At 39.3% G+C, this 12,652-nt stretch overlaps 1 protein-coding gene across 1 annotated transcript in view; it reads right to left on the bottom strand.

The window, feature by feature from the left end:
• The window catches only part of LOC145348583 (ral guanine nucleotide dissociation stimulator-like 1), a 141,986-nt gene that overhangs the window by 128,788 nt on the left and 546 nt on the right, over positions 1 to 12,652 (bottom strand). The window lies entirely within an intron of this gene.

Raw genomic sequence — 12,652 nt, 5'->3', positions numbered from 1 at the left:
TCCTTCCACTCACATTATCAGCCACTTCAGGTCTTGAACAGCAGGTTAGGTGTAAGGATTCGCATTCTAATCAGTAATCTCTAAACTGTCTGTGCTTTATATGCTCTGTCTGAGGCCAGAACTCTCCATTCACCTGACGAAGGGGCTAACCCCGAAAGCTTGCGAGTATATTATCAAATAAGTAGGTTGGACTAAAACCTGGTGTTGTCAGACTTTTTACTTAATTTTGAAGTCAGCAACCAAATAATTTTGTTTTACTCTGACCTTAAAAAAAGCTGCTGACAAAAGATTTAGTGACACTTTGATGCGGATTTCATCATTTTCAATTTCATTCCACTACAAAATATAAAAGTAAATTTTTTGGCACCCAGCAGTGATGCCATCAAGCAGGTGAAGCAGCTAACTACATTCTCATAGAAAACCTACAAGTAAAATAAACCAGCTAACTTTCATTTTAGGCAGGAGTGCAAAAAAGTTTGCAGCATGCACAGAAGCTGAACTATCAAAAGGCAATGGAATCAGGATGATTGAGTGTTTAAAATGCAATGCATTCATGTTGCAGTCTCCTCTGAAAGCATGGATTCAAATCCCACATGACATTTAGTATTTGTCATCTATGTACGTGCATAGCAGAAGTTGTCAAGCCACCATTCTGATGACAGAAAATGCTGACAGTTTCACCATTACAACTATAAAATCTGGGCAACGGTTTCAATATGTTTAGCCCAATAAAATTGCGTGATCATACTAAATATCTCAATTAAGTCATGCTTTGCCCTACTAAAGACGCAAGGGAATACAAACCAAGTTTTGAAACCACACTCTTAATTTAACTTGTATCAAGACAAGTTAAATTAACTTGGCTTGTCTCGGATACATCCAAGTGGATGACCTCAAGTTCCCTATTACATCATCCAAGTTAATAAATACGTATAGCAAAAAGCTGTGACTGCCAGTGGAAGAACACAGTCCAAACAAATCACTGATCCCTAGTGTCTACTATGCAATTATTGAAATATGACGCAAGGCTACCTCTAATTTCAGGTACTGTTAACCTCACGTGAAATTGATTTGACTGGTTATATCAATAATATCCATAGACAACCCTCCTTACCCACATGCGCCCATGATCTCTTCAAATAGTTCAATTAAATTAGAATTGATCGTCCCTTAAAATTATGCTAACTGATGAATTGGATGTCCAAGGGCTCAGTCACTGCGAATGTTAGACTCTATTAACTTGACTACAATTGGTATCAAACTGAGAACTGCAAGTATCTAAATTTCTTCTACTAAGGAATGGAATGACATTTGCGATTTAACAACCCATTACCCTAAGGGCTTTGGAAATTGTTTATTATTTTCTCAATTGTCTATTTTTCCCCGCAACCATTAAAGCCACTCGTCTTCACCCCTTGATCTAAATTTTTGAATTTAAAAAAACACTGGTATTTATAGCTCCCTTCCTCTGCTGTGAAAACGGGTACCAAGCGCCAGAGTTGTTTAACAAATCTGCCTTGTCCACTTAGTTTCACCTACACTTGCTTAATGAATCCATATTCTTGTTTAACAATTTTTCTCCAACATTTAGTGCTCGCTTTCCAATTTTTTTTGTACATCCTTCCAGCATATTCTGCTACATTCATTTTGTTGCTTTTTATGGCCATTGTTGGATTTCTACATTTTATTGCAGTTCTGCAAGCCTTTTCTTTTAGCTTGATATTGTCACTTAGCTCATTTGTTGCGCGCAGTTTCTAAATTACACAAGCGGACCAGTTGCCTTTTAAGGGTATAGTTGCGATTAAGTGAAGAAAGGTTGGATGGGCACCCTCCTTTTACATCCTCTCCTGTTTAACCATAATAGGTACTTTCATTAAAATGGATATTTTGCCAATTGAGTATTTAACTGTATACATGCTATGATAACAGACACAACCAGACAAGTTTTCACAAAGAAAACAGGACAGACCAGCTTAAGTACACAAACACAAGGATTGCACTCCATACAATATGGGGAAGGGTGGATTAAGCAGAGTCCCTATAGAGTCCAGAGAAGTAAAAGGGATATACAGAGTCTGAAGATTGGTGCTCAACTAACTTCACTTGCTGTTTTCCCTTGCTGAGCCAATTTAAATAAAGATTTGGATGGACAATTTGCCTGTTCGTCTGGGAGATAGAAATGTGGGGTTAAGTTCCTTTAGGGTAGTCAACCCACAAACAGGGTCAAAAGCTTGCAAGTTGGAGTGTGCCCTGGGGAAGGAAACCACCGCTCCCTCCCCCCACAAAATCTGGGTTATCTTCCTTCAGCATCTTGTCTGCCCATTCTCTACGGCAGAGAAAGTAGATACTTAAGGTAGGTTTGTCACATAACTGTCATCCAGTGGTGCAAACATGGTTGTGAGCTGGTGGATTCCATTGTAACTTTAATTCATTGCTGAGAACCCCCTCTCAACCAAGGGTCTGGGTGGGATGCTCTGTCAGAGGTGGTGCAGACTCAAATGGGCCAAATGGCCTCGTTCTGCACTGGAAAGATTCTAGAATCATTGTAACCTAGCAGATAAATAGTTCTATTGCCAGCAATTGGGTAACAAGCAAGATCTTGGAAACCAGGGTATACTTTTCTGCTTAGAGGGTTGGAGAGTGAGATTGAAGTTATAAATAGCACATTAAATCTATGCCTACGCCTTCACACAGCGTCAAACATTATTCAGGATTCTCTTCAGGGTTACAATTCCAGAAATTAATTTTATCCCCTCAACCCACATTTGCAACACTGCAATTCAAAGACTGCTCCTTAGCATCCTCACCTTCCGAAGGGCTGTACAAACACCCTACACTAAATAATCACTGCAACATAAAACATAACTCCCAAACAATTCTTCTGATCAAATGATCATCAAGTACCATTTGAGAAGCACCTCAAACAAGCTTTTGCACAAAAATTATTGTATTAGCATTCTCTAATGCATCAAGTGTTCCCATTTGTCACAGAAATGTCACATTAATTAGCTCGATTCACTGTCTGTATGGAAGAGTGGATAACAGAAATTTTATTAACCTTACCCCACTGGCACAGCTCTTAGTGTTACTGCCTCACCTCGAGTCCAAACTCAATAATGAGTGAACTGTATCATAGGTCATTTATAGAGAGTAATGAAAAAAATCAACATGTTAATATGTATGATATCCATGTCATGCCTTGGAACAAATGCTGTACTTATTCACAATTTCCATTAAATTGTTGTTATGCATTAATTATTCATGACCTGCTCATAATTAGTGAACACTGGGCTCTCTTCCTTTCCTTGAACCCACGCAGAAGATATATAATGGATTTTGGATATAAATCAAATGCAGACAAAAATAGAATGTGCCATTTAATGAAGCTCCAAGTGGAATTTAACAAATCCTGGTGCTGGCAAAACGCTTCCTCCACCGTCAAGAAAGTACAGGACACACATGCACACTGCACCATGCCCAGATGCAACGCCATAAAAAGTTAACTAAACAGCACAGTGGCGGAAGACGTAACAGCAGAAAGATTTTAAAGTGCTTGTCATTAAAGAACTTAAGCTGGTCTGTCCTGTTTTCTTTGTGAAAACTTGTCTGGTTGTGTCTGTTATCATAGCACATATACAGTTCAATACTCAATTGGCAAAACATCCATTTTAAAGAAAGTATCTATTATGGTTAAACAATGGTGTAAAAAGACACTGAAAGGTGGCTTCTTAGCATTCCCTTTGCTGCATTTGTAATAAAATCATATGCAGACATGTATACAGTGCCACCTACGGTTAAAAAATGTTGGCTCAGCAGGTATCGATAACTTACAACCAGTGAGACAGATGTTAGAATTGGCCTTTATGAAATTGTGACCAAATCTAGTTGATCCAGTCAGATGTGTATCATTAATTACAACAAAACCTTTATTCCATCAGGGGATTAAAACCAGCTCAAAACTCAGGTATTAGCCTGGATTGGAGATGCATATAAAGTTTATCCAGATGAATAGACAGTGCAGCAGTCACGATTTAGCCTCTCTTTAGGAAGGCACAACTAATTCTAGTCAATATCCCCCATAATTTGGATTACCAACACATGACTTAGATTTGAACAACTTTTTGAAATAACTGAAGGAAAGCATTTATAAAACCAAAGCATTGCTACTAATCTACTTTGTCTCCGAAAATCTGAAGCCACGGCATGCAGGCAACTAGAAGGGCACTGAAGGGAGACATTTTTATTCTGGCACAGAAAGTCCCTTTACCTTGCCTGTCGGTAGAGACATGGGTAAAAATGATATAACACCATCTAAAAAGTCCCCCTCAAGTACAACAGAGTAAGAATTTCAATTGAAAAATATAGCAAGTAGCTGTACCAACAGCTGACATGGTCATATTACTCAGGTTAAAAACACAAACTGCATCCCAATGCCACACCCCAGAACCTTTTCCTGCTGGCATGCTAATCCTTCAGATTCATGTATCAATCCACTGGTTTAGTAGTTAAAATTCATTTATTATTGTCACAAATAGACTTTAATTAACATTGCAGTGAAGTTACTGTGAAAATCCCCTCGTCACTACACCAGTCACTGTTTGGGTAGATTGAGGGAGAACTTGGCATGGCCAATGCACTAGCCAGCACATCTTTGGACTGTGGGAGGAAACCGGAGCACCCGGAGGAAACCCATGCAGACACAGGTAGAATGTGCAAACTCTGCAGATAGTGACCCAAGCTGAGAATTGAATCTGGGTCCCTGGTGCTGTGAGGCAGCAGAGAAATCAAAGGAACGACATGCAAAATAATTTTATTCATACCTACAAAATTCCCAAAAAACATAAATGGATCTCAGTTTTAAAAAAGGCAAATTTCCCCAAACTCAATTTCATATACACACGCTATATCACCCATGTATGATTGGATCAGAGGCTTGGGACATCACAGCGGTGTAACAGCAAATCCCTTGGCATCTACAGTCATTACTCCACTGAAACTAAGCCAGACTTCAGGAGTCCGTACACAAGCAGAATAATGTGAAAATGCAAAAATTGCTGTTAGTGATTCCACATTCCTCTTCTGGGGCAACCTCCCATTCTCTGCCCAGAGTGTAAAACTCAGCATAATAGTACACTCAGAATAGTAAATTGCACATCTCACTATAAAAACCCTATAACCCTATAAAAACACTATAAAAATTACAACTTATTGAATGGTTTTAGATGGCAGATTAACAATTCTGTTGAACACTGACATTTTTCCTGAAAAGCTAATTTTATATTTGAGGAGTTAAATCTATCCCTTATTACAATTAAGTATCAAAAGACTTTTCCCCTCCCAGGTTTGAGTCCAATCGTAATTTTATTCATTTTGCTTTCTGACAATTGAAATTTATACAGTGAAGAAATCAGTGCTTTTAACATCTTGGTTTGCAGCCTCTTGAGGATACTTAAACTTGATTGGTTGCCTCCCCTGCTGCTGCATGCCTCAAGATCCACTTGGAAGTGGTGGTGGATTGAAACTGCTGCCAGGAAAAAGGAAAAATCCATACTACAGAAATTGCTAAGTCCTGACAGCTTTATTCAAGGTCAGTTAGTTAACTCTGACCACATTGTATTCAATAGGCCAAAGTGACTGGCTACAAAATACGCACAACTCTCGATTACCCTTTAACTGCTGTCATTCTTTTTCACACTGACTGAACAAGTGACACATTCTATCTGCAGAATGAACTGTACATCCTACAGGATTCCAAGATAGGAACTGGCAGCCCTTCACTGCACCTTCAATGTACTGCATGTTCATTGTCTTTCTGGACAATATGCTTGTTGTTAAACAAAAAAAAAGTGCTATTGCAATAACATAGCACTCCCTTTTAACATACAAGTGCCTTGAGAGTATAGCACCTTTCTTTGCAATTGCTCCCTCTGATCAGTTTTTTGTGCAATTTCAGCTACTACGTACTGTGGATGTTTAATTCCAACTTTTAATATTTCACTGGGGCTCCAGCTTTATTCGAAAGGACCAACCATGTTCATTCCATCCCAAGTGGGACTGGTCCAAACTCTGCCATCAAAACACTGAGCAAATGGTGCTCATTGCTATTGGCATACTAAGTTTTTTAGGCAAAAGGCAGACACGTAGTCAAATCAAAATATTCAGAAGTTGCTGCTAGCAGTTAAGCCACTTTACCATTGGCCTTGCAAACCAGCAACTGTGCCTGCTGAAACTGCAAGTTAGTTTCAAACTAAACTTGGTTATGGATTGTCCATTCACATAACAATAATAATGAACAAACTCAGGTCCTTGATGCAGTCTCCTTTACTGCATTAGCAATACTTTTTCCTCCTTTTTCCATATCTGTCATTGAACGGAAGTGCAACAGTACTCTATATTGAGGCAACACCATACAGCTATAGATCAAAAGCATTTTTAAAATAGTCAAAGTCCTAAAAAAAACTATTTACCACATGGAATGTACTGCAGAGTCTGACATTTTTCTTTTAATACATTGCTCCCACATCAGTAGTTCTGAACATCCCTGCAAGGACGTTATCAATAAGTTGATATTATGCTTGCTTGCCAGCTTTTGCTGGGTCAACAAGGTTAATTTGCTCCTGTTGCTGCTGAGAGTCCAACAACTGCAGAGTGGGCTGTAATATGAGTTCATGGTTAACTGCTGGCTGACTACGGTAGTAGTTTACACTCTTATCAGACAACACAAGTAGGAGTTTTTATTCCTTCTTATCACAGATTTATGAATATACTCAACTCAAGGATCCAAATCATAAACCAATGTTCAACATCAGATATCATCCATGGGGAGTTAAGACGTCCGGAGATAGGTGACACTCATTAAAACTAGCAATCCTGTGTTTGAGCGCTCAGGTCAAATAGAGACCATAGCTCTGCATCTCATTTATCCCAAAGAGGTCAGCAGCAACAAGTTTTACTCAAGAGTTCCAGCAACGTTCACAACGAGGTTTTCGAAACAATTTTTTTGAAAAAAGGTTTAGCCAGCTATTTGGCTTTTCTTTCTGGATAAATTCAGTTGATTCAAATGCCACCCACCACGGACACTTGTTAGAAAGTCAGCACCTTTAGAAATACAAACCTTGAAGCTACATGAAAACAACAGATCGCTCAGACCCAAATAGAAATTTAAAGTAGATAATGCAAAATGGAAAATTCAAAAGACTGAACTTTGACATTTTCACTGATTGCAATCCATATGAAAAAGCAAATACCATTTCCTTTCATTCATCATCCAGAGGATAAGACAAGTAACCTGTTCCCTGGCCGTTTTGCTTTGCAATTTGCCGCTGCTTATGTAATCAGTCTTCAATAACTTGGTTTATGCCTCTCTGCAGAAAAAAACTGACCCCTCTTCTCTAATATCATTAATGACATAACACTTGATGTATACCATGAGGCGACTGCTGTGTCAACTTGTGCTCACATTTACATGGATTTGAAAAGGGAAATGTAATTTGGACCACTGATGAGAATTATTTGCAAAAGTGCAGCCGTGCACCCCAAAGCAAATTGGAGACAGATTATCCTGATGTTCAGAGATAACAGATCACTCAGTTGCCTTTCAGAAATCCTATTGACTCATTTTCTTACCTGGCCATGCCAATGCATTGTACTGAGGGGGATATCACCACTCTGCTCAGCCACAAGCATTCCTGCAGCTTTAAAACGAGGCAGCCAAACTTCAATTTTTAATTCAAGGCTTCATTGTGAGCCCTTGCACTTTGAAAGTAGTGTAGATAAATCATCAGTCTGGTCACATCTCCATTACATTTGCATCTGTTGCATCCTAACAGACTATGGGATAAATATTTACTACAATATTCGATTTGCTATCTTGATAACTTTACTAAATTACACAGGAGAGTTCTCAAATCAACTGATCCAGTCAGGCTCTTTTGGAAGGATTTTTCGTTAGGGGACAGATGGGTTTTTCACAGTTTTGAATAAATGTTAAAGAATCCATGAGATAATGCCAATCTGCAGTTTCTTCAAAACGTCCTACTGAAAACATATAACGTTTAGCCTAGATACAGTAAACAAATCAAATATTCCATTTTTTCCCCCTTAAAGTGGGAAAATGGCAGAGTTTTCAGCATCAACTAATACAAGCAGTCCACATACCACTTCGCAACATTGCCCTAAAAATATTTAGGGTGCAGAAATGAGAGTGAACCAGTTCAATACCAAACTGCAAGAGGTATTGAATAAATAAACCAAAATAATCTTTGCATTTGTACATTGCAGACTTAAAGACGTTTTATTACAAAGGAATGCAACCCAACATATGGGAAGCACATGTTTGAATACCTTCTCATTGACTTAGTTCTGATAAATTTAGAACCAAGTCTTAGTATTTATATAGCACCTTTTACGACTTCGATGAAACCTCAAAAATAATACACAATGAATTGTAGTCTTTGTTACAATGCAAGAAATGTAGCAAACAATTTTGTGCACAACATGGGCCAGTTGGGAGATAATAACCAGAACTATTTTAATGATATTGGTTCTGGGGTAAATATTGGCCAGAATGGAGATGAACCTGACTGCCTTCTTTCAAATAGTGTCATGGGATCTTGTGTCCTTTTTGATTTATTCACAGGATATGGAAAATTTCTCCTTGGCCAGGATTTATTACTCATCTCTATTTGACCTCAAGAAGGTGGTGGTGAGCTGCCATCTTGAATCACTGTAGTTCCAAAGATGCAGGTATAGCCAGAATGCTGTTAGGGAGTTCCAGGATTTTGACCCAGCAAGAGTGATGGAATGGCAATATATTTCAAGTCAGGATGGTGTGGAACTTGGAGGAAAACTTTCAGGTGGTGGTGTTTCCATGCATTTGCTGCTCTTTGTCCTTCTAGATGTTAATGGACACCCAGTTTTCAGTCAATAATCAATCCCCAGTGGGAGATTCAGTGATGGTAATACCCCAGAACGTCAATGTCAAGAATGCGACAGTTAGATTATCTTGCTCTTAATGGCCATTGCCTGGTGTTTGTGTGGTATGCATGAATGCTGCCACCTGTAAGCCAAAACCTAGATATTGCCCAGGTCTTGCTGTATTTGGATAGGAATTGCTTCAGTACAAAGTCATAAATGGTGAACATCAAACTGTGCAGTCGTCAGCCACAATCTTCACTTCTGACCTTTGGGTGGAAGGATGTTCACTGGTGAAGCAGTTGAAGATTGTTGCACTGAGGACACTATCCTGAGGAATGCCACCAATGACAACCTGGAAGAGAGCTGACTGATCGCCAATATTCTTCATATCACATGGAGTGAATTGATTTGGCTGAAGACTGGCATCTGTGATGCTGGGTACATAGAAATCAGAAGCAGAGTAGATCATTTGGCAGAGCAGGCTCAAAAGGCCTTTCATTTTGTTCATGGTTGATCATAGAATGTGTGGGTTAGGTTGACTGACCCATGCTAAATTACCCTTTAGTATCAGGGGACACAAATACGTAGGGTTATGGAGGTAGGCCCTGGCTGCAATTGTTGCAGGCTCGATGGGTCAAATGGCCTCTTTCCACTCTGTAGGGATTCAATGATTTTATGAAATCAGTGAATGTTTTGGCCTCAAATACTTCGTAGTAACGAATTCCACACATTCACCACCGTCTTGATGAAGAAATTTCTCCTCGCCTCAGTTCTAAAAGGTTTACCCCCCATCCTCAAACTATGATCCCTAGTTATAGAAAAGTACCTCAACAAGAAGCCTGTATGAGAGAAAGACATAGCCTCAGTTTCACGTCTCATCTGAAAGACTGTGCTTCCTCAGCACTGTGCTGTTGTGGAAATCTAGATTATGTGCAAATCTCTGGCATGCCAGAAGCAAAATACTGAGATGCAGAGATTGGAAACAAAAACAGAAAATGCTGGAAAACCTCAGCAGGTTTGACAGCATATGCAGGGGGGGAGGAGAGAGAGAGAGAGAGGCAGGATGATCCTTTGTGGTGCCAAGTGATGATCCTGACCCAAAACATTGGCTCTATTTTCTCTCCAGATGTTGTCAGATCTGCTGAGGTTTTCCAGCATTTGTTGTTTTTGTCCCTGGAATGAGATGAGATGTCATTATGAAAAATCCTTCAAAGCAAAATTTATGAAAACGTAGAGCAAGTCCTGATGACATTCAAGACCCCTAATGGACATAGTTGAGCCCAATTGGAAGTGAGCTAAGTCAGGCAAGGAGACATGCAGTCAAAAGCTCTTGTAATAGTACCTCAGCCAGGACAAGTGAAGCACATTAAATATTATGCTCACTGCACAACCTTAAGTCACCTCAAATTTGAGGCAATCATCCCATGCAGAAACACACTGCTCATCACCTCAGAAGATTGAGACTCACACTAATGTGATTATATAGATCACTGGCATGAAACATGCCCTGGCAATAAATTCAAATTTAAAGATTATTCAGCATCAGCAACACGTCAATTTCTTACCTCTGACAAGGGAAAATAGCAACAAGCTCTCATGGTTGTGCACTTCATATAACTTGTGCTCACTGCTCAACCCTTTTATTTAGAAAGAATCCCTTGAATGAAGAAAATTCTTTTAATCACAGCATGCCAGATAGAAAAAAGGAAAACTTTACATCAACACTGAAGCAGCCATGGACAAAAATCATAAACAACTCACTTCAGATGTGTCATTTCTTGAAAATAAAGATGGGTTTAAAGGAATTGACTACCTCCTTCTTCCTCCCCTTCACTAATTTGACATGACACTTTTGTCAGAAGTGATCTTTGACCAATGTGCAAGATTAATGCCAGAGCAACATGTGAAAGTTATAACACTGATACAGCCTTCATAGATCTTTCTTATTTGTAGCAAATTCTAATTAATCACTAATACAGGCACCAAATTAATTGGATTGGACAAATTGCATAATATCTGCTGTAAAAACTAATAATCTCATGGAACTCATTTTGGGAAAAATCAAAGAGTGGAATGAAATTGCATCTTATTCTCTTTTGGAAAGGAATATTAACCTTCCAAAATAATACTTAGCATCAGAATGTTCAACTTTATAATGAAACGTGCAAACGAATTCCTCTGCAAGGTCAGATCTCTGATGCATCACTGCAGTTATGCGATATACACTACCCAGGCAGCTCCACTACTCCCATCATAAACCCCTTTCCGATTTTTCTCCCTCCCTCCCCCCCACTCTCTCTCTCATACACACACACAAAGACAGAACATGATTTTCACCCGACAGTGAAGTCAATTACCTGAAGCTGCTTTCTATCTCCCTGGATATTATCCTCCCTGCACAAAGCCGTTACTGTATGTAAATTAAAAAGGAAGCTATCTGCAGCTTGGCCTCAGCTGAACTTGTGCACAATAGCTGCAGATGAACAATGACAGTGCTTCCCAATCCCCCGTTACCTTTAGGTTGGGGAAAATACAAATATTTTAGAAAATCCCACACTGTAGCAGAACTCCGAGGCCACGGCTCCGCAGTTAATTAAACGTGCCTTTGTTTAAAGTGTGTGGATTGACGATTCATTTTTAAAGAATACCACAACAAAAATCCTTCAACAATCGGGAACCTTTGTTATCAGTCAACATCTCATGTTTGGAGCACGGGTTTGCCACACTACACCTCCAGGAACGGATGTATATCAGGATAGAACCTGAAACTTCATTATTCTAATAGCGGATGTACATTTCCCCCTTACCCCGCTCCCGTCCTCAGCACAAGATTATTCAGATTTTGTCCCTTATCAGTAGCTAATATTTTGCAACCGGGCGATTCTATAGCTGCGGTACGCTTTTCTAATAAAGTAATTAGCAGCATCCAAAGTGTAAGGGCTAGGAGCAAAAGACTGCATTGTTGAGGCGTTTCAACACAGCCAAACATTGAATTCCTCCCCCGTCCCTCCCTTTCCCCAACTAGTAACACCGAAACAAGAACTCGGGGCTTCACCTGGACCAGAATTTTGCTTGTAACATTTTTGCGCAGCCAGGCCCTTTGCGAACACATTTGATTTGATGGAATGAAAGATGAAGCTATTTGGTCATGCATGTTGAAATACCACTGAAACTTCTCATTCGGTGAATTTAAAGCAATTCCTGTTTTCAAATGTCATGTTACGTTTAACACATACAAATCTTAATTTGCTGAATTTGCAATATGATTAAAAAACTAATACAACAGCCCCCTCAGCGGTTGCACGTCAGAACTGTTCCAATAAAAAGTCGCACTCAAGTATGCGAAAGACCTTCTCTGCGAGAGGCAAAAACTGAGAGGACGGAGCAGTGAGTGACGACTGCTGTGTAGACTCTCCCATCAGTAATGCTATGGCGAATATCTATCCACCAGCCATCTCACTGGGGAAGACAGTAACAGCCTCTTCCAAACAGGCCAAAGGGGTCTTCCAGAAATAGTCCATTAAAACAAATTGTCTTTTCTAGCATAAATGAATAAGTAGTCAATTAAAACTGACATTTCTGGCTTAATAAATTGAAGTGGCCAACAAAACAAAGTGGCGTTTCTAATTTGATTGATGAATAAAGCACACCAAATGGTTGTTCGTTCAAAAACCAGTTATTACTTAATACGAGTAAAATAATACAGCACAGAAATTATTATGCAGTCCTAGATATA

The sequence above is a fragment of the Carcharhinus amblyrhynchos genome, chromosome 9 (genome assembly GCF_965287045.1).
Source record: "Carcharhinus amblyrhynchos chromosome 9, sCarAmb.v2.hapA, whole genome shotgun sequence".
NCBI classification, from domain to species: domain Eukaryota; kingdom Metazoa; phylum Chordata; class Chondrichthyes; order Carcharhiniformes; family Carcharhinidae; genus Carcharhinus; species Carcharhinus amblyrhynchos.
Note: the sequence above shows the minus strand (reverse complement) of the source record. Positions and strands in the feature narration are given on the sequence as shown.